Source organism: Bos indicus, chromosome 15 (genome assembly GCF_029378745.1).
Source record: "Bos indicus isolate NIAB-ARS_2022 breed Sahiwal x Tharparkar chromosome 15, NIAB-ARS_B.indTharparkar_mat_pri_1.0, whole genome shotgun sequence".
NCBI lineage: Eukaryota > Metazoa > Chordata > Mammalia > Artiodactyla > Bovidae > Bos > Bos indicus.
The window spans coordinates 25,004,177-25,028,995 of NC_091774.1; the positions used below are offsets into that span (position 1 = coordinate 25,004,177).

General features: G+C 45.2%; 2 protein-coding genes across 5 annotated transcripts in view; both read left to right on the plus strand.

Annotated features, from left to right (window-relative positions):
* The window catches only part of LOC109569241 (histone H2B type 1-C/E/F/G/I-like), a 28,514-nt gene extending 21,542 nt beyond the window's left edge, over positions 1 to 6,972 (plus strand). Inside the window, exon 1 of the mRNA XM_070803457.1 lies at positions 1 to 6,972. This exon is cut by the window's left edge and continues 21,542 nt beyond it. The gene's annotated coding sequence lies outside the window, so the exon portion shown is untranslated.
* ZBTB16 (zinc finger and BTB domain containing 16) overlaps positions 1 to 24,819 on the plus strand; it is a 204,806-nt gene that overhangs the window by 37,762 nt on the left and 142,225 nt on the right. The gene's annotated exons all lie outside the window — the stretch shown is intronic.

The window sequence follows — 24,819 nt, forward strand, 5'->3', positions numbered from 1 at the left end:
TGTTTCAAATGTATTCGCTCTGATAGGTTACCTTTTCTCTCCCTGTAGGCTATAATTAGTGTCCTTTACACAAAATTGGCTTAGAATTGGATTTAGAGAAGATAAGAATCAAATTACCAGTATTTATCTTGTAAATTCCAAAAGATCTACTTAAGACACTGTATTAAAAAAAAAAAAAAGGGAGTTTAAAAGAAAAGTTTATTCTATGAAAAAGTAAATTCCTCATAGTCTGAACATCCCAGGGCCATTTTAATATTAAAGCTGCGGCTTCCCTTGGAGGAACCTAAAATTGCCTTTTCTCTTGTCTCTTGTTTTATCTCCAGTGGAGCTGAAATATGTTGCCAGGCTTTGGATGGTGGAAAGCTAATGTCCGGTTTTTCATTAATTTGGAGAGTTTGGATTGTCTATGATTTTTTGACTTGTGGTGAGACAGACCTCTAAACATATGTATCCTAAAAGATATACATGTAATTTTTTACCTTGGCATTTTAAGTTATTAAGCTGTTGGGAGCTGAGAGAACAGACCTCGGAAGTCTCCTGCATGTTTGCATGACCTGGAATGTCAGCATGCTAGTTTTTCACATGCTGCTTAGTACAGTAAGTCTCCAGCAGGTTTAAATAAGGTCATGTCAGAAAAATATGCCTGAGTTTTTAACACTGTTAGCTCATAAAGGTGCCAGGCAGTAATGGCATATTCAGATCATTCATTAAGCGTTGAGCTACAATCCTCGTACCCTACAGATCTTCCTCTGTTCAGGTGCACTTCTGGTGCTGAACGTGAAACTCTCACCCCTCAAGCGAGGAAGTGAAGGGTTTCAGCTGCAGCTCTCAGTTTGTGGCCGGAGTCACACTTCACTGGCCCTTTTATAACCTCAGAGGCACTCTCTGCATGGCCTTCTGCTCTAGCAACATTGTTGACTGCAGTTTTCCAAATTGATTCTGACTTTTTTTTTTTTTTTGGTTCTGATGAAGGTGTTGGAGACCAAAACACAAACAACAGATTCCTTTTAAGGGAACAAAAATGTGTTTCATGAGCAGTTCCATTTCTGGGTATGGACCCATAAGAATGGCAAGCAGGGACTTAAAAAACAGATAACTGGCACACCCGTGTTAGTAGCAGCATTATTCACAATGGCTAAAGAGTGGATGTGTCCACTGACAGATGAATCGATAGATTAAAAATGTGGTAAATACATACAGTGGAATATTATTCAGCCTTAAAAAGGAAGGAAGTCCTGACACATACACTTGATGTAGCATGGCTGATCCTTGAAGACATTATTCTACATGAAATAAGCCAGACATAAAAGGTAAGTCTTGTGTGGTTCCATTTCTATAAGTATCTAGGTTTATAAGGGGCACTTAGTCGTAGAGAGAGAAAGTAGAATAGAGGTTACCGGGGCTGGTGGGGGTAGGAATAGGGAGTTAGTGTTTAATGGGGACAGAGTTTCAGTTTGGAATGATGAAAACATTCTGTGGATGGGTGATGGTGGTGGTTGCATGTACTTAGTGCCACTGATGTATGCACTTAAAAATAGCTAAAATAGTACATTTTAATGTAATGTCTGATTTACCATGATAAAAAATTACATTAATTCCGATACCTGGCTTTTGAGACAAAATTTCTTGGAAAACACTTAGGTTATCATACTGTTAAAAGCCCTCTGATAAATGTTAAAAAAACTGTTACCTAGATATAGTATTGATTATCAGCCACTAGCCTGGCACCCTTAAACCATCAGTATTGTCATCGGCAGGATAAAATACTTTCATCCACATCTCAGGTGGTACGATTACTTGCTGAGGCTCTGTGTTGTTATTACTCATGTGGTTCTAGAAACGTCTCCCCTTTTTAGCTCTGATACTTTCTCTGGTTGACCTCTTCCCAGAGAGAAGGCTGAGGAAAATCTCCCCCCCTGATTTTTATTCTATGTCAGTAATTTTTAAAAATGTCTGTGGTTTTACAAACACAGGGAGGTTTCAGTGAGGAAGGAAATTCATTCTGGGTTTGCAAAATTTCTGAAAATTGTGGAAGAGGTGTTTATGCTTTTTGACTTTGTACCTGTGTGGTCAGGTTTTTAGAAGCTTTCTGTTCCCCATCTGTGGTGAGTCTCGTCCCCCCGCCAAGGGTTGCAGACATAGCCAGAGATTTTTGTGAGCTTCTGAACAGAAACTTTTCAGCTCCTCTTAGTTGGATTTTTAGTTAAATGAAAAATTTAAAACTCCTAAGGAAATTCACAGTGAAAAAAATCTATGCCCAAATAAGTTAGCATCTCAAGATGAAAATATCAGTTCTGGAAATGGAAGTTTCCTCTACCCCATGGTGGCGTTGCAGCCAGCAGCCTCGTTCTGTGCGTCTAAGGGTTTAATGGCCAGCATGTGTAGGTATGGGGCTCGCCGTATATATAGTACCAGGCGTGTGGGCGCCTTGGCGCTGATCTGAAAATGCTTAACTTTGGCATTTCTAGGTTTATTTTAAACCTACAACCTTTAACGCCAGACACAGAACTGCTTTCCCACTTAATGTAACCATACATTGATTGCTTTTAATTAGCGTTGGATCTTTTTTGGTGCTTTGCAGCTTGGGATATGTAAGAAGTCTGACTTAAATTAAAAGGAAAAAAAAAAAAAAAACCCAACTCCGACACTCTCACGAGGCATGGGAGCTTTTGAAATCCGCACCCTGCCGGGGTCCTCTTTATTTTTGTCTTGAGTCAGTTGGGCTGTGAAGCAAGTGAAGGGTCCAGTATAACCCATGTAACAGATAAAAGGTAATTTATTTGTAGTGTTTTGGCAGAAATTAAACATCCATATGTAAATAACAACGGCTGGAAGCTAGATTTTCAGAGCCTGAACATAGTTGATGAAGATCAATGGTGCCAGAGTCATGGGTTGTTGGCTAGGACGAGAGGGGTGGGGTCAAGCCTTTTCGTTCAACAGTTTGGAAATTGATCAACTGTGGTTTTCAAGCCAGGTTTCATAGTTACTTGCACGTTGCCACCCCTTGTGGGAAGCCTCCATGCCACCGCCGAATTCTCCAGTAAATATTTCAGACATCCTGGGCCCTGCTGTCCTTCCCCTGCAGTAAATTACATATTAAAGAAGCCTGGTAACTGAGCACTGGTTGCCGTGAGATAAGGACTGGGAAATCAATATGTTTGCCATGTGGCTGCTTGTTTATGACACCTGCCTCTGGAACAGTTGAGCAATGTTTTGTTTGTTAAGGCTGCATTTCAGAAGCTTGTATCCTCCTAAAACAACCACGATCTTACTGAGGGGGAGAGAGAAGTGCGACAACAGATATTGATTTTAGTTTTTCTAAGTATGTAATTGCCCTTCTAAACAGTGGTCTCCCAGGCTGCTTTTTTCTTCCCCCCGTTGAAGAAGGGAGGTAGATAACTCTGACCCCCTGAACATGTAGATCATAAATCTATTTTAGAATGTTTATGATGTGGTCAGTTAAAAGAAGGAGTGTAGCTTATAATAAGGAAGTGTAGGTGTTGTTTAGATTATCTCTTCTCCGGGTACCTGGCTCACACCAGTTCCGTTCCCTCCAGACTCCTGATTCTCCCTGATAAATGCTTTTCCAACAATAAGAGGAAAATGCAACAAGAAACATATCTGTGGCCGACAGTAAATAAGCATTTTAATCTCAGTCTCCAGTGGGGTTGTATTTTAACTAATGGATAATGCTATTGTCTTGTGACCCAGCCTGCTGGTGAGTTAATGGTTCTTGGAGCTGTGCATTGTCGACTCAAGTGAGTGAAAGAGTGTGTGTGTGTGTGTGTGTGTGTGTGTGTGTGTGTGTGCGTGTGTTAGGGTAAGGGGTCAGCTTTGGAGAGAGTAGGGAAGCAGTCCAGATCTTTCATTTGGTCTTCCATTTTGGAAAAGAGCACCAATGACACAGCTTCTGTCCTTGCCTTAGGGATTCAGTGGTTATAAAATGCATTTCAAATACGTTTGGTTGTCAGGGTGTAAAGTGTGTATTATGTTGGTGCAGTTGGGTTGCAAGTGGCACACGCCCTCCTAGTGTCCCTACACCTAAGAAGCAGTCTTCTGTCTCCAGCCCAGTTAGTGTTCTGTGACTCCAAATGCACACACGTAAACACTCAGTTCTGCTTTGTTTGGCCAGAAAGTGAGTTAAAGATCTGAAAGGAAACACGAGCTCCTTATTGAGCACCCCGGAGGCACCACCCCTGAGCTGCTGCCCTGCACCGGGGTCCCGAAGACGGGCGAGATGATCTCTTAACGACACGGAGATATTCTGAGCCCTGATTTTTGTTTGTTCGTGTGTTTAACCCAGATTGTCAGGTCCTCCTTAATCAACAGTGGCAAAGCGTCACTTTCCTTTCTGTGTTCCACGGGTTGGTAAATGGCTTATCCAGTCATCTCTCTCTCTCTGCTGTGTTCAGCCCAAGGTGACGCTTAACATTAGGTGGAGGTGATGGGCAGGAGGGCTTGGTGAGTTGAGTACCAGCTCAAACCTGGAGAAAGTGAATGAAGCTGGACCTGTGCAACTGATTGAAAGCCCAGGTGTCAAAGTCAAAAAATGATTTCTCCACTGCCCTTAGTGTCTAATAATATGGTAGGCATGATAGGTGACTTATCCTGAGGATGCTGGAACATATTTGAAATTTATTTAATTTTTGTAGTCCTGGCTTGTCTGGATGACAAAAGTGTTTAAACCAAAACTGATTCTAGGAAGCATTTTATCCTGCTGGTAATGGGATGTGGTCATAGAGCATATGTGCGAATTTGGCAGTGAGGGTGGGGGAGGGGGTTGGGGGTTGGCAGGCTGGCCTCTCTTCTCTTGAATTTGCTCAGCCACTGATGGAAAGAGAGGAAACTCAACGAGGACCCTTCTAGTGCTTTCAGTTTTCCAGGGGTTTTTAATCACTGAGCAGTGCTGGGAACTGAGGTGACTCTGACCTTTCTGATAGATCCTTTTGTGAGAGGTGGCACTTCTAGCTTTATGAAATTATTAACCTTTTATAAGACTGGGATGATATAAATGTAGAGTGAGACCAGACAATGGCTGTTGGATTCTTCCGTTGGAAAGATCAGGTGTTTACTGCCTTCACAAAAGTTAGTGCTGGTTTGGAAATCCAGAAGGACCTTTGGGGTGGGGAGAAACCCTAGAGGAGTTTTAATGAGGATGTAGTCACATGGCAAGCTTCTCGGGAGATCCAGAGGGACTTTTAAGGCCAGGAACATTGCAATCTGGGTTTTGGGGTTTTTTGGTGAGTGTTTATTTTGGACAGTTACCTCCTGTAAAAGGATTTAGAATATCCACTCAGTTATGAGCCCTCCCCATATCCTCCAGCTCAGCATTGTTGTTTTTTTGAGCTATGGAAGCATATTTTCCTAGGACTGTGTGTAATTCATCTACTTAACCAGATCTCTTTGAGGGGTTTTCAGAGTCTTGCATGACTGAAGAGAGAAACATGATATGGTAGAAAGAGCCCAAATTTTAGAATCAAGATAGACCTAGATCAAGAGAGAGTTTGTCCGCTTTTTAAATTGTGTGTCCTTAGACACGCCACTTACACATTCCTAGCCTCTTGTAAAATGGGGATAGTGTCGCCTAGCTTGTAAGGTTACTGTGAGGATCAAATGGAAAATCACATGTAGTTCTCCTTGCTGTTATTGTAGTGGCCAATAAACGTTAGTTCCCTTGTCTTCCTTTCTCTCCATTGGGAGCAGGGGACCTGCTTGTATTTCTTTGTTTTTTGATGTCATGGTACACAATGGAGATACTTTCACGTACTGGGGCTCTGTTTTGTGTCCATCGTGGTGGTGATAAAGGAACTGGTGGTGTCTCAAATGGGGAGAGAACAGGCAAGGTTTTCCCAGTGGCTTTTCGTTTCTCTTCTGCAGGAAATTGGGCCCTGTTCCAAGGAACGAAAGTCCCGGGGCAGACGTGCTCCCTTGCCTTCGGCCTCCGCACCTGGGACCTCTTTCGTTCGGTGGTCTGTGTCTGGTCTCGCGGGTCTTGTCTGGTATATTGGGGTTGGCACTAAACGCATCACCAACGGCTGCGTGTCCTCATTTACAGGCCTCTGATCCGTGGGCCTCAGCTGCTTCGCTCTGCAGGTTTGCGATTTCCCTTTCCAGGGGGGAAAAAAAATCCTTAAAAAATGCTTTGGGAAGGCTTTCTTATTGTAGCTGTAAGGTGCTGGTGCTTCGTTGGCAGCCAAGTTTGGGTTTGGATCTGCTTGGGGTTTGAGGATGCTCAGCGGCTGTTCCTGACACGCTCTCGCCTTTTTATGCATGGACCGAGCTTGGGATCCTCGGTGAACGTTTCACTGTGGGGCTTTCAGGAGAGAGGTTTGTCATTTGTCATCATGCTCCTCATCCATCATGACTGCAGTTAGAGTGGTTCCAGGGACAGGGTGGAATCAGTTGTTCAGATTTTTCCTTCTTTCTGATAAGTCAGTCCCCATCTCCCACCTCTCTACTCCGCCCCCTCCCTCCACCCCAATCTTTCTGGAAATGAACCAGTTGGGAAATGCTCGGGCCAGTGTTTCTGGGATGGTCCTGGCAATGTAGGAAGAGCGGTGCCTTTTTCAGATAGCCCTGGGATCAGTCCCATATCCCTGAGGTGTGGTTTAGTAAGAGGTAAACAGTCACTTAATTATTTATTAGGTGCCTACAAAACTTTATAGGCAGGAGAGCCTAGGGCAATTCTAGAAAAAAAGGCCAATCCTGGAGCTTTCTGTGCAGATTCCTCCCTGGCCTTGAAGCTTTTAATGCTCCCCGATATCCATCATAGCCCCCAGTGCCAGCCAAGTGTCAGATGAGGACAGTAGAGTCAGCCAGAGCTAGGTTGTTTTGTGTGTCCCGAGGAACCAAATCCAATCAAAAGTGAGTGTCCTTCCAAACCATTACATCTTGCCCTTCTCAGCTGCTGGGAGCACTAGAAGACCGTATTTGAATGCAAACATGACTGTACCAAGGATGCTGGAACCAGAGGTCTGTAAAACAGCACTTCGTTTCATTGATGATTATTCCTGCTTTGAGCCCTAATGCTGTGATCAGTGAGGTTAAAATGTAGGGGCTGAGAGAACCTTGAGGTCATTGAGAGTAGTCTCCTGCCTTTAGGCTGGGTCCTCTTCTGCCTGAAATGCAGGAGACCCGGGTTCGATCCCTGGGCCAGGAAGATCCCCTGGAGGAGGTCATGGCAACCCACCTCAGTGTTCTTGCCTGAAGAATCCCATGGACAGAGGAGCCTGGGGGGCTGCAGTCCATGGGGTCACAAACAGTCGGACACGACTGAGCTACTGACACTGTCTTTTGAAGGCAGGGAGGAGGATCAGAAAATAATTGAGGTTTGGGAAGCAGACCTCCTCCCCCAGCCTGGGTCCAAAGCACCGTTTAACCCGGAGATGAACTCAGAGGGCAGGGGCTGTACCAGCTCTGAAATGCGGCTGAACATTCTGCTTAAACACACTTTTAGTTTTTTTTTTTCATTTCTTTTTTAGCATGTACCGTCTGCTAGGACTGAAGAGGTTTGGGTTTTTTTTTTTTTTTAACTTTGGGACACAGAAGTCTCTGCTTGCATTTGTGTGTTGGTAACCACATGTAACAGCCAGTGGAATCTTTCTTCCCTTTGCTTTCTCTGAACTTTCCAAAGAGTGGGCCCCTGACTCTTGGGGGGTTAACTCCTCGTCGGCCCTCTGTCGTTGGTGCTTCCCCACCCTGTGTCAGCATCTCAAGCTCTGTACACAGGATGTTTTCTCTAGCGCTTATCAGATGGTTTAGGAGATGTGGGGTGGAGATACAGGTAACGTATAACCCATCCTGAATTCCTTTCACAAGTTGGGGCCCAAGACCGACTCAGCTGCAGCACAGAGTGGGGTTTGGCTGGAGTGAATGGTGCTGAGCTTTCTATCTCAGAGGGAGGTGTGGGTGCCTGTGGTGTTACGGCACAAAGGAGCTTCATTTCAGTGGCTTATTTAGCACCCCTCCCTGACATCAGTGTGTGGGTTTGGAGCCCGGGGAATCAAAGAGAAATCTAACAAGCTATTCTTTTCTTGTGTGTGGGCTGAATAATTGAATTTGTGGGTTATCCGTGCCAGTTTCTTCTCTGGTCTCATCTTCCTTCCTTCCTACTCAGACCAGCGTTTTGGTCAAGGTGCCCAGTTTGAGATCATTGGCCAAAGAGGAACAGGGGAGGGAGCAGAAACCAAAGCAAGCACCTCTGTAGCCATGGAGGCTCTCTTCTACATGGATGCGTTTGGATTACATAGAGGTTGAGATTTTCTTCTAAGGCTGAACATTCTTGGAAAACTGGCAACTAGCTACGTTCTCGTCTTCAGTCTCACAAGAGTTCCTACTTTGGAGGCAGAAAGGATGGAAACAGACTAGGGAGTGGTTTAGCATAGCTCTGTAAGAACCTCGCAAACATGTGCCTGCCTGTTGACATGGCCTGCTAGCTGGCGAAGGACACCACTGATGAAAGATATCAGGACTCAGTCCTACTACTCACCTAAGACTGAATATTTCTCACCCTTTCTGGACTTGGCTATCTCTTGGTAGCCTTCTCTTCTAATATACCCCTCTTTTTCCATAGCAGGAAGGGAGAAGAAAGTACCCCAGAATAGCTAGCTGTCAACCCTGTTCCTAAAATGCTCTGTAATACTAGGTCAGAGGGCGAGCAGGGATGAGAGAGTGAGTTGGTGCTTTTTTTGTGGGGGTTTGCATGCATGTTCCAAAATCTTTTTGGGTATGATTGTCAGATTCAGGGAAATTGATGGACCTTCCGGAAGCCACGAAGTAGGAGATCTTGTGGCCTGGGAATCAGAAGACCTGGGCTCTGGAGGCATCTCATCATAGCATTCAGCTCACCCAGCCTCCAAAACAGAGAGCATCCATTTAGCTTCTGCAGCATGTTTCCGTTGGAAAGCCAGCCATCCTGTTGAATGGATATTAACTCATTCTTGCTTTTTTTCTCGCTGTACAAAAGAGAAAAGTAGCTCCTTTCATCACTGGGACACTCTTGTTAGAGGCACTAGAGTCTTCTCCACCACTCTGATAGCAGGATTGAGTTCATTTGGCCATCGGAAGGGGAGTTTGCCATTCCTGTCTTCCCTGAGGTCAAGGTTGGTCACCAGACTGCAAACCAGACCTGCCTTTTCCTGATCCATATTGGCAGGCAAATTAACAGTTTTACCCATAGAGCTCCAATACTTAGGCCACCTGATATGAAGAGCTGACTCATTGGAAAAGACTCTGATATTGGGAAAAATTGAGGGCAGGAAGAGAAAGGGGCAACAGAGGATGAGATGGTTGGATGGCATCACCGACTCAGTGGACATGAGTTTGAACTCTGGGAGACAGTGAAGGACAGATAGTGAAGGCCTGGCATGCTGCTGTCCATGGGGTCACAAAGGGTCGGACCCAACTGAGCGACTGAACAACAGCAGTCCACCCACCTGGGCAAGACATGTCTGTGTGATCGAAAAATTAGACCAGTTGGTATTTGGCACCTGAGAGGTGGACATAGCAGCACGTGGTTACTCGTCTTAGTTTCTCTTGTGATCTGAATGTTCTCTGATTCTTGGAACAAGCCTGTGAGCTGAGGCTAGCCAGGCAGCCTGAAACCCTGAATTAATTCTTCTGGCTGAAACGTTGGGTGTGGCTGTTTTTTTGATGGAGGTGACAAAAGAGAGGTGAGGTATCTTCTAAGGCTTCCTTGGAAGCAGAGAGAGCTGGCCTGTCTCTGGGTTCCCCTGTTTGCTGGCTGTGCTTAGATGATGTTTTTTTTTTTTTTTCTCACCCCTTACTGCTCTTCCCTTCTCCTCTTATCCTAACAGTCTCATAGGTAAACTTAGAAGGAAGGCAAATACTTCTCAAACTGTCACCGAGAGGGCCATAAAAGAGACATTTGGACAGTGGTGTTGGAGACCCTTGTCTTGGCTCCGTGTTAATACAAAGGGATCAGTGTAGCCCAGATCACCAGGGGAAGGCAGTTTTTCTTCATTTAGCTTTTAATTGCTTTCTTTCACTTTTATGTATAAAAGATTGTCCATTTAATTAACTCAAGAATGCAATTTCAAAAACACTAATGCTTTACACATGATGGCTTTTAAAATAAAAGTAGCATTCTAATATTGCATAATGTTTTCCTCTCCCCTTATTCTCTCCCCCCTCCTCCCACCTTCCCTCCAGTCCGTCTTAACCTTTAACAGCCGAGGGTTGTTAGGAAGAAAATGCTGGGTCCTGGCGATGTGTCTGATTCCACTTCCCACAGAACAAGTACTCCCATCAGTGACAGGATGGCTGGCCCTTTATGAAGCATTCTGTCTCTTCTGGGAAAAGAAGGCAGCTCATCCCTTCTGCCTGGGCTCATTGCAGGGCTGTATTTACCTTCTTTTGAGGTCACAAGAACCTTGCTTCTGTTCCTGACTTAAAAAATCATGGTGGATTATACAGAAAAATGAAAAAGGAAATAAAATCCTAATGCTTGACTTTTCTTTAGTCATTTCATTAAAAGAAGCCTGTGAAAATTGGCCTGAGGGTTAACGATTTTACCACCTTCCGTTCTCTGATTTCTCAAAGAAGGCTGGCTCTTTCTCCTCTCTTACCGTGTGAGTTCCCTGTGCCTTTGGTCTGTCTACTTTTCTGATCCTGGTTCCTCCCAGCCCAGACTTTTCCACTTGGGCCAACCCTTACAGCCTCGTGCCCACACGATGGTGGTTTGAGGCACAGTTTATTTTCACCAGTTGGCCTTGGGAAGGGTTGGGAGTACACATGGGAATTCCGCACATCCATACGCCCTGAGAAAGACAGTCTTACCTGGTACAGCAAACCGAGCCGCGAGGTAGGAGGGATCCTGGTGATCCCTCTGATTTTGTAGCTGAGATAAGAGAGTGGAGCCTCCAAGGGTGCAGTGACTCGTCCGCAGTCTCCTTGTCAATGGGGGTCAAGCCTGAATGAGGTCCCCTTGCTTGGCTGATCGCTCAGTCTGTCCGCCTACAATCTTCTTGGATTTTTCTGTGTTGCGGTATTATGATCCGGATCCTGAAAGGGACCTCAGGCATCATGTGACTCACCTACCTGGACACCTGCCTGGGTATCCCTCCTATTTTGATTCTGATAATGTCCAGAGAAGAGCTCTTTAGACCTTGTAACAGCACCCTACGTAAAATACTTTGTGTTTAGATCTAATTTAACTTTCTCGCGTTAGCCCTGCTTTCTCATGCTCTGGCCTCCCTGGTGATGAAACGCGTGGTCGTTTAGAATGAATAAATCCAGCGACTGCCAAGTGTAGCAGTGCAGGTCGCTTCAGAGAAAGATCTTTTCTCCCATGGTGTCTCTTTTCCAAAAGAACGTGATATTTGAGCCTATTAAAGTGAGGGCAGTGCTAGATTTTCCACCTCAGAAGAACAGTTGTAAAGCTGTTCAAGTGACCCAAAGATTGTTTCTTTCCCTGGGGTTAGGTGCGTAGCCCTGCCTTCTTCTCCACTGTGTGTTGTGAATGTATACATATGCATCTTGGGAGAGCTATAGACTCTTGATTCCAGAATAGGTTGGTCAAACTAACCTTAGAGATAGAGGTTTTTCAAAGAGGAACAGTGTGCTGGGCTGAAATGGCTAGAGTTTGGTGACAGTGTGCGGTTGCACTTTTTTTTTTCTTGTCCTATTTGGGGAGGGAGATTTTCTAATTAACCTGGAGCAAATAGAATACTTTAGCAGGGGATTTGGGACTAAGTTTTTTTTTTTTTTTTTTTTAAGTTGTCCTTCCTTGTAATGGGATATCTTTTCCACTTCCTACCTTTATTATTTTATTATTGGTTTGTAGTTTGGAAGCATTCATTATAGAAGATACTGGGAGGGTTTGAGTGCTGCTCGGGAGAGGACAGGCAGATAGGGACCATGCGGCTTTCTCATTCATTAATTCTAGGGTTCATTCACTGAGCTATTTAAACCTCTGTCTGTAAGCCCCAGATGGTCTTTTGGTGCCAGCTTTAGCTCCGAGACCCCAGGCTCTTGACAAAAGAGGGTACAAAGAACAGCTAAGTGTACGAAATATTTGAGGCCCTTAGGAAGTATGTTCTGGAGCTAGCTACACCACCTAGCATCTCCAGCATCTTAGGAATCTTTTTTTTCCTTTACTTTTCCCGTTTTTAAAAAAAGCCCAGCATGAATCAGTGCACCAGATTTTATTATTACAGAAATGGTCACAGTACATCTCTGATTTTTAGAATGGAATTGAGGTCCATGTGTTTATTCACGAATTTCCTCCATCATAGCTCCCTGCCTTCTGTTCTGGAAGGAATTCACTTTAACATCACGGTGAACCTTTGAGCTCATCCCCCTCCTTCCCCCTCCGCCCACTCCTTCCCCACTCAGCACTCTGTAGGACACCTCAATGATTAGGAAATGGCCAGTAGGATTGAGGAGGGTAGCTGGTAGTGGTGACTGATTTCCCTAGGCATGATGGAGGCGGCTCCCCTGGGTTGACCCCCTGGGGTGCAGTGGGCTCTGAGGTCAGTGTTGGGTCCACATCACATTACCTCATTCAGTCCCCACGACAGACCTTTGGCATCCTGGTGTTACTGATGAGAAACCTCATGTGTACACATGAGATGGTCAAAGAGATTAGACTGTTTAGCCCGTTCTTTTAAGTTGGGTGTCTGGAAATCAAACCCAGGTCTGTCTAATTGCTTAGCCTGTGCTCCTAATGCCTTGGATTTTTTCTGTGAATATTGGGATAGTCTGGCTTCAGAGTTGATGGTTAGACGTGGGCACCCGGACAGAACTGGCTTTGCCAAACCGCAGTTATTCACCTTCTGTGTTTTCTTCTCCAGTGAGTCTGTCCCCTGTGGGGACTGTGGATGGGGCACATGGGTCATCCTACTCCATGTTGGGCTTCCCTGGTGGCTCAGACGGTAGAGAATCCACCTGCAATGCAGGAGACCTGGGTTTGATCCCTGGGTTGGGAAGATCCCCTGAAGGAGGGCTTGGCAACCCACTCCAGTATTCTTGCCTGGAGAATCCCATGGGCAGAGGAACCTGGGGGGCCACAGTCCTTGGGTCAAAAAGAGTCGGACATAACTGAGTGACTGAACACACACACACAGGCAGAGGCAGGAAGAGTATGGGGCATGGCCTCATCCTTGGGAAACATTGTCACTCCTTCAGTGGATTTAGCTTTGTCTTTTCATTAGCTCTCCATTTGAAAGTGGCAGTTTTTCTAAGGAACTTTGTCCCAGTCCTGAACTGGCCTTCTGGAAAATGCTGTTTTCTCCAGAAATAATGCTGTGGTGAGTGAGATTAGTTCTTTGTGTGTTGAGGAGGGACATCTTTGGCTGGGCCAAGTCTTGGCTAGACTGAAAATGTCTGTAGCTTCCCTGGCCTCCCAGGCCCTGACGCCAGGCCCTGTCCCCCGCTGCCCTGGCCGTGGCAGTCACTCTTGGGGAGACCTGGAGGTTGATGGAGTGCCCCAAGGCTGGGGTTGGGAGCACAGAGAGGCCCAGATGTTTTGCATAGTTTTTTCCCTTGCCCCATTAGGAATGTGTTCCCTCAGGACGGGTTATGGCCTGGAAGTGAGCCTAATATAAACATCCTTGCTGTGGCCAGTCCCCTTAATCGAATAGAAATGGTTCGGGGATAAGCGGGCTTAGGGGAGGGAGGAAAGGGAAGGAGGGGAGGGGAGAGATTTAGTGACCAAATTCAGAGACAAGACTGTCTGTCGGGGGCTGTTCTCCCAGTGGGTTCCAGGCTGATGCAAAGCAGGACCAGCCTCCCTGGAGCTGGTGCAGGGCGGACCTGGCCGGTTCTCTTAGGCAACGGGATAAAACACTGAGGCCACGGTGGTTCAGTGGACCAGCCCGGCGGAGCAGTGAGGCGTCCAGAGGTGCACCAGATGAGCCAGGACTAGAGGCAGAAGCTGGCAGGGGCCTCACGAGGACTTCTGGGGGAGCCTGCAAATTCAAGTACCTTATTATTAAAAAAATTTTTTTTTAATTTATTCATTCATTTGGCTGCGTTGGGTCTTAGTTGCCCCATGGCATGTGAGATCTAGTTCCCCGACCAGGGATTGAACCCATGTCCCCTGCGTTGGAAGGCGGATTCTTAACTACTGGACCACCAGGGAAGTCCCTCAAGTACTTTAAAGGCCTGCAACATCATATTCAGAATTGTACTCTTTGAAATGCTGTGTTTTATGGGCACCAGACCCCCAGAGAAGGAGTGTGGAGAGTATGGCAGAGTTAGGTGAATATGTGTGAGCTGGGGGTGGTCTCAGGGCTCTTGGCAGGGAGCCTCCACATCCCAGAGAGGCTGATCCTCTTTACTGCATCCTGCGTACTCTTTTTCATCTCCCTTTAGGGGGCTCAGGCTTTCTGGGAGATCCTGGTACCTCACTCAGACCTTGAAGTGGAAGATTGGTCATAAACCTCTGTAGTAACCTGTGTGCAGAAACCCCCCAGAGCAGTCATCTGGGGTCCCCAGGGGACATTAGATGTTAGAAATCTGACCTGGATAGTTTCCTCTTATGTGGGAGAGTCTAGGTGTGCTCTGAGCAACATCACAGCAGCTGCTCTTTCCTGGCTGGTAAACTTTTAGGACTTCTGCGTGAGGCTAGTTTTAAATAGTTGGCAGAGATGCCAAGACCGGTGGGTTGGTTTCACTGGTTCAGATTCTAGGAATAAGAATCAGGCAACAGGAGAGACCTCAAGATCTGCGAGGTGGTGGGAAAGTTCCTGTTCTCACACCTTGGAATCTTGGTGCCTGAGTGTGCCAAGGAGACCGGAGATATAAACAATTCAGTTTGCCTTCGGGATGCAGGCTCTAATCTAAACATGATTAAGCTGATTTGATTTTATAGATTGGAATTTCTAAGTGATAGAAACTGATGAGGTTAATGTGAAATATTTACTTAATAAAAAGCCTCATTACCTGATGCTGAAGGGTAGGGGGAAAAAACTGATTCTTGGTAACTTGTCTGATCTGTTGGAAATGAAGTTGGGTTAAAGTTTTCTTGGTAAAAACTGAATTCTGTGATCTTGTTTTTACACATGCTGTGCTTAAATATTAACACCAATTGAGCAAATTGCCTTTTAACTGCCTTTATTTGCTTTCATTAACAGTATAATTTAAAAGCTCAAGAATTTGCATAGAACCTGTTGTGCATGTTTGGGGGAGGGGCTATTCATAAATTAATTAATCGTGAGAATGTTATCTTTAAGGAAGGTCATGACACGCGAGCATGGTTTCTGAATAGCAATGACATGTTTTGCTGTTTCTTGATGGGACTTGATGTACTTTTGGCTTAGAGATTATGTGTGTGTGTTTGTGTGTGTGCAATAACTTGGCTGGATCAAGAAAAATTTTAATGACTGGACATGTTTTAAGTTAAGTTGAGTGAACCTAATTACACTGTTGTTTCTAGAGAGCTGAAGGCAATACCATTGGTGTTTAAGCACTAGTTTCAAAATTAAAACCAACCTATATAATTGCCTGTGCTCCTTAAATTGTTTCTCTCCTCCCCTCTCCATCTCTGAACACTACCCCCCGCTTTCACTTTCACACCAAAAGAGAAGAGAGAAGTTGGCCAGTGCTGTTGACAACATCATTCTTATGTCTAGTGCATACCATGAACTGCATTGTCTGTTCCTGAAATGACTCTCAACATGTGAAAAGTTTCCAGAATGATTTCACTGAAATCAGTTGCTTCCTTCTGTACAGATGTTTTTGTGGTTTAGAACCTCAGCCAAGGCAAACATTATGAATGGGACCAAGACCACCGTGTCCTGATGGTCTGAAGTTCCCAAGGAGTAACTGTGCCCAGGCTTTTCTGACACCTCTGTTTTGACAGCGCTCAGCCTCTCCTTCCCCTTTCGTCTCCCTTTCCTGGTGCAGTTGGTTTGTTGTGGGTGGTTTTCCTAATTAATTTAATCTGTAGTCTAGTTTTTCTGGGTCTGCAGATGCCAGAATGCTGAATTTATTTATCTCTAGTGTTTTTGTTGGCTGCTGTTGAGACACATTTTTTCCTCTTCTCTTTACCCTAACTCTTTTTGGAGGCTTCTAGACCCACATCAATAAAGAATTTCTGTTTTGTGAGCACTTCTCAGATATGTTTTCTTCAGTGTCAGGGGAAGTATACATTTAAAATTTTATATATATATATATATATATATATAATTTTTAACAGGTCATATACAAAACCCGAGGTATATAGAGTTTTACCTTTATGTACTTGACTACATCAAAATTTTAAACATTCTGTGTGTTTTTCTATTGGGTTTTTGTCTTTTCCCTATATATTTGTTGGTTCTTTTTCTATATAAATCAGAAATGTTCATTCATTATTTGTTGAAGGCACAGCACATATTTTTCCAGTTTATCATTTGTCCTGTAATTCTGATTATGGTTCCTTTTGTATCATATACCATTTTTATAATTTATCTAATTTAATTTTTTTTTAATTTATTTATTGGCCACACTGCACAGCATGTGGGATCTTAGTTCCCTGACCAGGGATAGAACCCATGCTCCCTGCATTGAAAGGGCAGAGTTTTAACCACTGGACCACCAGGGAAATCCCTATAATTTATCTAATTTTAAAACATCATCATGATGTCTATCGAATGGAGAGTATAAAGCCTTTAATGGTCGTGTTTTAAAGTTTGGATTTGTAGAGTATTCAGATCCAGTACTCTTGCCTGGAAAATCCCATGGATGGAGGAGCCTGGTAGGCTGTAGTCCATGGGGTCGCTAAGAGTCGGACACGACTGAGCGACTTCCCTTTCACTTTTCACTTTCATGCATTGGAGAAGGAAATGGCAACCCACTGCAGTGTTCTTGCCTGGAGAATCCCAGGGACAGGGGAGCCTGGTGGGCTTCCGTCTATGGGGTCACACAGAGTAAGACACGACTGAAGCGACTGCAGCAGCAGCACAAGATACTGAAACAGAGAGGGAGGGAAAGAGGGAAGGGGAAGAAAGGGAAGAAGAAGAGAGGGTGAAGACAAAAGGTTGATTTTTTTCCTACAAAGAAATCCATGGTCATCTGAGGCCCCCTTTCTCTAAGGGGAGTGTTGTTCTGGCGATTTCAGCGCGTACTTGCCTCACGAAAGTTTCCCTGTGCTGAAGGGACTCCTCCTACGTACGAGTTGCCCATCCACAGAAGGCAGCCTCGCCCCATTCTCTCTCCTGGTCTTCTCTCCTACTGAGGCTTTTGAAATAAAAACTCCATAAAGCCACCTCTGTTTCTATACACTTTATTTTGACCTCTCAAAGGACCTACTGCTTTCAAGGTTCTGACAGAAATACTTCTGCATATCTAACCTTCCTTTTTTTTTTTTTTTTGGATACTTGAGGCAGAAGGGCAGGCTGCTTTCTTTTCTTTTTTAACTTTGATTTTTATTATTATTTTATTTTATTGGCCAAGCCCCGGGGCATGTGAAATCTTAGCTCCCTAACCAGAGATCAAACCTACGTGCCCTACATTCTCAGTTCAGAGTCTTAACCACTGGACCACCAGGGCAGTCTCCCTAACCTTCCTTTTTAGACCTTTACTTGAGAGCAGAGACCTCGTTTTTTTGTCGTTCTATCTTGTCTTCAAATTCTTCACTTTCTTCGGCACCACTGTACAATAATTATTTATAAGTAAGCAGTTTACCAGACAGATCAACTTTCATCCATTCCTTTTTCCTACACTCTCTTCTGAGACCAATATAGCCTTTCCCAAAGGCTTCCGGGGCCTGGAGATTTAACATTGCATGTATTTTGCATAAGTAAGGTTGAGGTGTTGACTTGGAACTTGGTTGGAGTTTTGGGAAGAGAAAAAGGAAGAGAAGAAGGAATTTCAGAGCTGCTCACGTTGACCTCAGGATATTCCCAATCTAAAACCTGTCTAATCATGACCTTTTATTCTCCCAGAGCACCGGACAAGTGTTTTGCTTTGAGTGAAGTGATGGAGGGCAAATAGAAATGTCATGATCTTTGCCCTCGCGAGGTATTCTCTAGTTTGAGATCTGTTTGGGAAAAGGGGTTACAAAATGCAGACATTCTATGAAATGGCTCTTCTGAGTTAACCCTCATTCTGCTTTTATTCCCCATCCTTTCATCTCCTCTCCCTACATGAAGCTGATTGGGGGTGTCTTTTTCAGAGCCAACTCTGTTGAGATTCTTGGGGCAGCCAGAGTTAGCTGTCTTGTCATCCCGATAGTCTTCACTTGAAACCTGGCGTTTATTCTTTTACTTGTATATTCATTTATTCATTCAATTAGTCATTCAACAAAACGTTGTTTAATCGATATTAGATTAGTCTAGTTTTAAGTACTTGAAGCAACTAAGCTCCTACTCTCTTTCTATTAAAAAGCTGATTTATTAGTGGAAGTAATGGATGGTAGGGATAAAATTGTTACTGAAAAACTCTCCCTGTTGGCTGTCTTATAACCTCCAGGTGATTCAGTAGAAAGAATACTATTTCTGTCTCCGTGACATACTTTCAGGAAATAAGTAGAAATACCATGAGTAGAACATACTGTAAATACTCTTTAAGAGTCTAGAGTAACCTGATATTCTAATTGGAGATGATTTCTGGAGAATGTGTTCCTAATACTTGGCACGATGTTTGTCACAAAGTAGGGAACCAGTAAATGTTTGTTGGAAGACAGAATAATGAAGATTGAAGGCAGGAAATTGATGAGAGAAATTACTTTGGGTTGTGAGTTTGGGAGGAAAAATCCGATTGGGAAAAGACCCACGGGGGACCTCATTGCATATGGGTGGCTTATTATATCATTCTTTAGACCTTGGAATATTTAGAATATTAAAATATATATATATTCTCTCATCTGATTGATCTGTGTCTTTGCTGCCAAGTTCCAGCCTTAGTGATATAGAAGGTGCAGGGAGATGAGTTAAGCGATAGTGTTTATAAAAAACGTTTGCTTCAGTTCTTACCAGAGTTCTCTCCAGAAACAGAACATATGTTATTTTACAGAATATATGCTATTTTTCAAGACTTGGGATGGAAGTCAGGGTGGATATTAATGTATTCCCTAGAATGTTCTGGTCCTGAACTGCGTTTCATAGAAGTCCTGCTGATCGTTCTACATTGATGGGCTAGAGGGGCAGAGAAATAAAGATCTCAGGAGCGCAGATATATGCGGTCATTTATTCCTCCCTCCCTCCTTTCCTTTCCTTCTTTTGTTAAAGTGGAGGTAGGACCAAGCTGTGTAAGGGTGTAATATCGCTGAAAGCCTGAAGGACCCCTTTAATTTCTGTACCCTCACCCAAGGAGCTGAAGCTCTGTATTACTGTCTCTAGAAAAGACCTTCCAGAAAAAGGGACCGTTGCATTTTTATGTGGATGTGACCAGAGTGGAGAGCGGGTGCACCCTCCAGCCCAGCTGAAAGTGTTTGGGGATCTGCCGCTTCTCGGGAGGTCAAAGGTGAGGTAGACTTTTTGTGGGTATTGTTCCCTTCCCTCGCTTTTTATTCCCTTTCCTTGTTATCTCAGCTCCCAAGCGTCAGCTTTGATGTCTATTGTTGGGACTTCAAGAGGACTCTCAGCACATGGGCAGGTGTTGCTTTTAGTGAGCAGGCGCGAGTCCCACGTTCTTCTGTTGCAGGGAGAGAAGTGGGTCCCACCCATTCCTTTCGATGCCCTTCCCCCGGGGCAGCCCCAGGCCATGCTCCTGGGAGCTGGAGTTCGGAACAGGGGGTCCCGTACCTGATGGGGTGGTGGGTGCACAACGGAACTTTCTCCTCTTATTTTTAAAGCCTGTTGGAAAGGATCTGTCTTCCTTCAAAGCTGCTGAAGAGACGTTGTCTAACAGGCGCGTATTAGGGTTTCATTAATCAAAGACACTTCCACTGCCCCTTTACAGAAACACAACTGCTGTGTCTGTCCTCTACTGACAGGCCGCTAATTTATCTTTCCCGGAGAAAGGGAGGGTGAAAGGCGGGGAGGCAGGCGGGGGCTGGCCACGCAGGCTCCCAGGGTGCACACGTGCGGGCACATGCTGGCTTTTCACGTGTGTGTGCAGAGCACTGGGCCTCAGGCCGCATCCCCTCCCCGCCCTGCCCGCGTGCCACGGGATCACAACTGCTGGGAATATTCTGGAGATGGGTTTACATGGTCTTCTTTTTTACTTGCCTGTGGCGTTTTCACTTCCAACTTCCGGGTGGTATATGCAAGTGTGTGTTTGCTGAAATTGGGGGCATAAAGACCTAGAAGAAAGAAACAAGAGTCTCCATGCATGTGTTTAAGTGAGGGGTAGAGGGAGGTGTTAATACTTGGGAGCTATTGACCTGCAATGTACAGTCTTCCTTTTCAGCTTTGCTGAATTACTCCTCGTTCTCAGGTTGGAATCTGACCCTGTGTAACCCTCAGCTCAGAAGATGGATATTTGGACCTTTGGAAACCTCTCAGGGCCTCCTAAGTAGGTGATTGAACATTGTGTGTGTATGTGTGTTTAAAGTTACATCTCCACTGGTGAGTCGCTTTGAACTCACTTTATTCAATTCATCAAATATTTACTGAATACCTACTAGATGTGTTTGGCTCTGTTGGAGAGGTAATGGTGAAGCATAAGCCTTTTCCTCACTCATGATTTGGGGTTAGAACTAGTAACAAATGGCTGTAATAGAAGACAGAGTAAAAACACATTCTCTAAGATAATTAGGAAATGCATTGGAAGCTCCAAGACCAGTGTGGCCCCATCTGACTCATTCTTTCAACAGGTATTTATTGAGTTCTGCTACATAACAGACGGTGGGGATACAGATATCCAAAGAAATGGTCCTTGTCGCCGGGAATCTTGTAAGTTAGTAGGGGGACACACCAAACCCTTAGAGCATAATATAAGTGGTGATAAAGTGAAGAGCACAGTATAGGGGGATTAGAGGCCAGCCGTGACTGTGCTTTGCGAGAGGCTGCAGGTAAGACTCTGCGGAGGACGTGACATCTGAGCGGAGTTTGGGAAGACGAGAGAAAGATCACTGGTTAGGCAAGAGGGCAGGGCATTCCAGGTAGAAGAAACAGCATGTGCAAAGGCCCAGGGGAGGAAGGACCAGAGAACTGCAGGCCACTGGATTTCACTGGAGCTTGAGATGTGTGATGAGGTAGGTAGAGGCCGTGGTTGCAGGCTATATTGAGTCTACTAGGAAGGACTTTGCCAGCAAAAGGACATGCACTTTATTCTGTACATGTGGGGCAAAATGTTGAAAGCATTCAATCAGGAGAGTAAAATAATAGGAAATACATTTTAGCAAGAGTCTGCGGAGTGTGGAATTGAGGATGGATCTGTTGGGGTTAGTTTAGAGTCAGGGGCACCACTTAGGAGCCTGTTGAGTGGTTTTTGGCAAGGTGATGCAGGCTAGATTATGACAGCAGCAAGGGAGGTGGAGGGAACAGGGCAGCTGGCGGATGAGATGGACAGGTCTTGGTTAGGCAGGATTGTGAGGAGGAAGTTGGGAGAGACCCCTGAGTTTTGGCTTGGATAACTGGTGGGAATATAAAAGAAATTCTTGATGGAAAAAATAACTTGATGTTTTGAACGTGCTGTTGGAGGAGATCTTGGGGAAAAACCATGTAGAAGTTGTCTGTGTATTTGCAGTGGATCTTGAAGGAAAGATATTTTGACAAGTTGAAGTTTTCTGTATATGAATTCAGTTGTGTTTATTGACTTTTGATGATGCTTTAGAGTGCATAAGAATCAGAAGTATCTCAATTCCATGGCAGAAAACAGTATTTTTGGAGTCCCCTGAATAATGAGAAGTGTTCATCAAAGACCTTTGTTCGTGTGTGTGCTGACATCTGGAGAACAGAGATAGATATTTTGCTTAGGTCTGGATTCCCGAGCCATGGGCTCTTCCCTCGCTCCTAATTAATCCTTTATAGTTAGTGACTGATGAAATCACGACTCTGAAATTCTAATCCTTGGCTGTATAGACACACCAGACTTTATCACAGGACCCCAGGTGTGTGTCTGAAATTAGTGTTGAATTATTGCATATTTGATGACTTTATAAAATCCACAGATTCTGGAGAAGACAGGCTGGAGTTTTGGTAAGGTTTATTATTATTATTATGGTGCTTGTGTGTGCTCAGTCATTTCAGTCGTGTCTGACTCTTTGTGACCCACTGGACCGTAGCCTGCTAGGCTCCTCTGTCCATGGGATTCTCCAGGTAGGAATACTGGAGTGGGTTACCATGCCCTCCTGCAGAGGATCTTCCCAACTAGGGGACTGAACCCATGTCTCCTGTGTCTCCTGCGTGGCAGGCGGATTCTTCACCCCTGAGCCACTGGGGAAGCTATTATTATGGTAATCTTGACTAATTCTTGAATGCGTATCATGGAATCTTAGAACCTGGAGACCATACTGTTATCTTCCCTGAGGAAACTTAGGTCCAGAGATAGGAAGCGACCAGAAGCTTGGCCTCCTGCTTCATAGTTTCATTGAAGTTCATAGTTCATAGTTCTGACTGAGGAGTCAGTCTTGAGTGAGGGGTTAGGAAGAGAATAGCGTTTCTAAAAAAAACAAAGCCTGAGGCATGTGTCTGTAGTGTGTTTTTGAGTTCTGGTGGTATTGCTTGTCTCCAGGTTGGAGCAGTGAAGGAGAGGGAAGCATGGATCACTTGGACAGTGACTTGGAGTTCAGTTGACATTTCAGGTTGACCTTTGTGATGAAGGATGCCGGGGGTCATATATGTGAGTGAATGACAGAGGGTGTGTGTGAGAGAGAGTATATGAGAGTGAGTGTGTGCACGCATATGCACGTTCATGCTCCATCACTGCCTTCTCTGGGAAGCCTGGGCTTGCCTGTAGGATTTCCTGGGAAGAACTCCTACTAGGGACCCGCTAATTGGTCTCCACTGTGTTTCTGCATGGTACAGAAGTCTCTCTTCCCGCAAAACCAGAGAGAGCTTGCACAGGGCTGTGTGCGTGGTGAGGGGTGTGGGGCCACAGAAGGTTCAGGTTGGATAGCGTAATGGGGGGTGTCTGTCTGGGCCCACCTGGCTCTCTCCAGTGATGCGGAGTGTGGGTTTCAACAGCAGCCAAAGCACCGCCTCTCCTCTGGTGTTTGTGTCAGTCCCTCTGCAGGTACTTTAAAAACCAGACTTTATTAATCATCACGAGAGGTCTGTGGTAGGTATTGTTATGTCGGGGTACAGATAATAGCATGAAGCTCAGAGTGGTTACTGCCTGGCCTGATGTCACCCAGCTGGGTGGGTAGGGCGGGGACCTTGACTGACACCCAGCCTTCCTGCTGCCACATCTGCTGCTGGTGAGGATCACTCTTTATCACCTGGGCTGTTCCCTCAGGAATGAGGAGCAGCTCTCCTTGGAGGAGGGATTTCTCAGAAGAAAGACTAGAGTCTTTCTTCACAACGATACGAAGGGTAGAGTCCTGTAGACAGAGCTGGAGGGAGGGGAACGAGCTAGGTGGCTTTCTGGGGCCTTTCCACGAGGGGAGCTGCTGAGAAACCAGCAGAGACTTTCTCTAATTTCCTGGGGACCAGAGAGCTGTTGGAACCACCCCGAAACCGCTCTGTTTCCAGGGTCCTCTCAGGACTCCGGCGGTGGAGCCAGCACTTGCTAATGAGTGGGGCTGAGGGGCAGAGCATCTGGTGGGGCGTAGGTGATGGAGAGGCTGTCCCCTCCATCAGACTTCCTTAGGGTCCCTGCAGCTTCGTTCACCTTGAACCTAGGTCTCCTCTTCCCCTGGGTCACGCTGTCTCCTTTGCGTAGTCCATTCTTGATCTCATCCTTTAAAACAGAATTCTCTTTGTATCTGCAAGTTGCTATACTCTGAAATGGGAGAAAGTTTCCCTTCTGATTTGTCCCACTTTCTTCAACTCCTCTCCCTCTTGGTATGTTGTTGTTGCTCCATAGCTAAGTTGTTTCTGACTCTTTGCAATCCCATGGACTGCAGTGGTACCCTCTTGATGCCCACTACATATTCATCCGTAGAAACCACCAAGTTTGTGTTCCTTGGCATTCTTCCTTGGCATCTCTTTGGATGAGTTCTTTATTCATCCTGATCACAAGCTCTAAAGGGTGGCAGTGTCGTGGTAGGAACCAAGTCAGGGCCTTCTCTGGGACCTGAGAACCTTTGACAGAGTCTGTGGGTTATGGGGATGGTAACTGGAGCTCTGGTAAAGTGCAGGAATTGAACAAGAAAGATGAGAAAGGGAAGGACCAGCAGGCGCCCGAGGGTCCCTTCTTGTCAGCCCTTGTCTCTAAATCTTCTGCCCATCCTTCAGGGGTCTTCTTCGCTTTCCTGAGAACCCGTGTAACCTCAGCCCCTCTGAGACGGCATCTCATCAGGGAGCCAGTCCCCACAGTCTGATGGGTGGAGGAAAGCTAGATGAAACTAGGAAATTAGGAAAACTAGATTCCCTCTCTGGGATGCCCAGTTGCAGTTCTTGTGTCTTGTGACATCCTGCCTGAGAAACCTTAGGATTGCACAGAATCTTAGGTACAAAATCTCAGATCCCACTTGAGGGAGCTTTTTCATTGACATGCTAGGAAATGTTTAACAACTAATTCTACAAGATGAACAACATCTGATTTGTAGCGTTTCTAACTTTTGTGGTAGAAATACTCCCACTCTGGCTGATTTGAAGCTGCTAATTCCCTCATAGTCTAGTTGGTAAAGAATCTGCCTGCAGTGCAGGAGACCTGGGTTCGATTCCTGGGTCGGGAAGATCCTCTGGAGAAGGAAATGGCAACCCACTCCAGTATTCTTGCCTGGAACATCCCATAGAAAGAGGAGCCTGGCAGGCTACAGTCCATGGGGTTGCAAGAGTCGAACACGACTGAGCGACTAAAGAGAAGAGAGAGAGAAGAGAATGT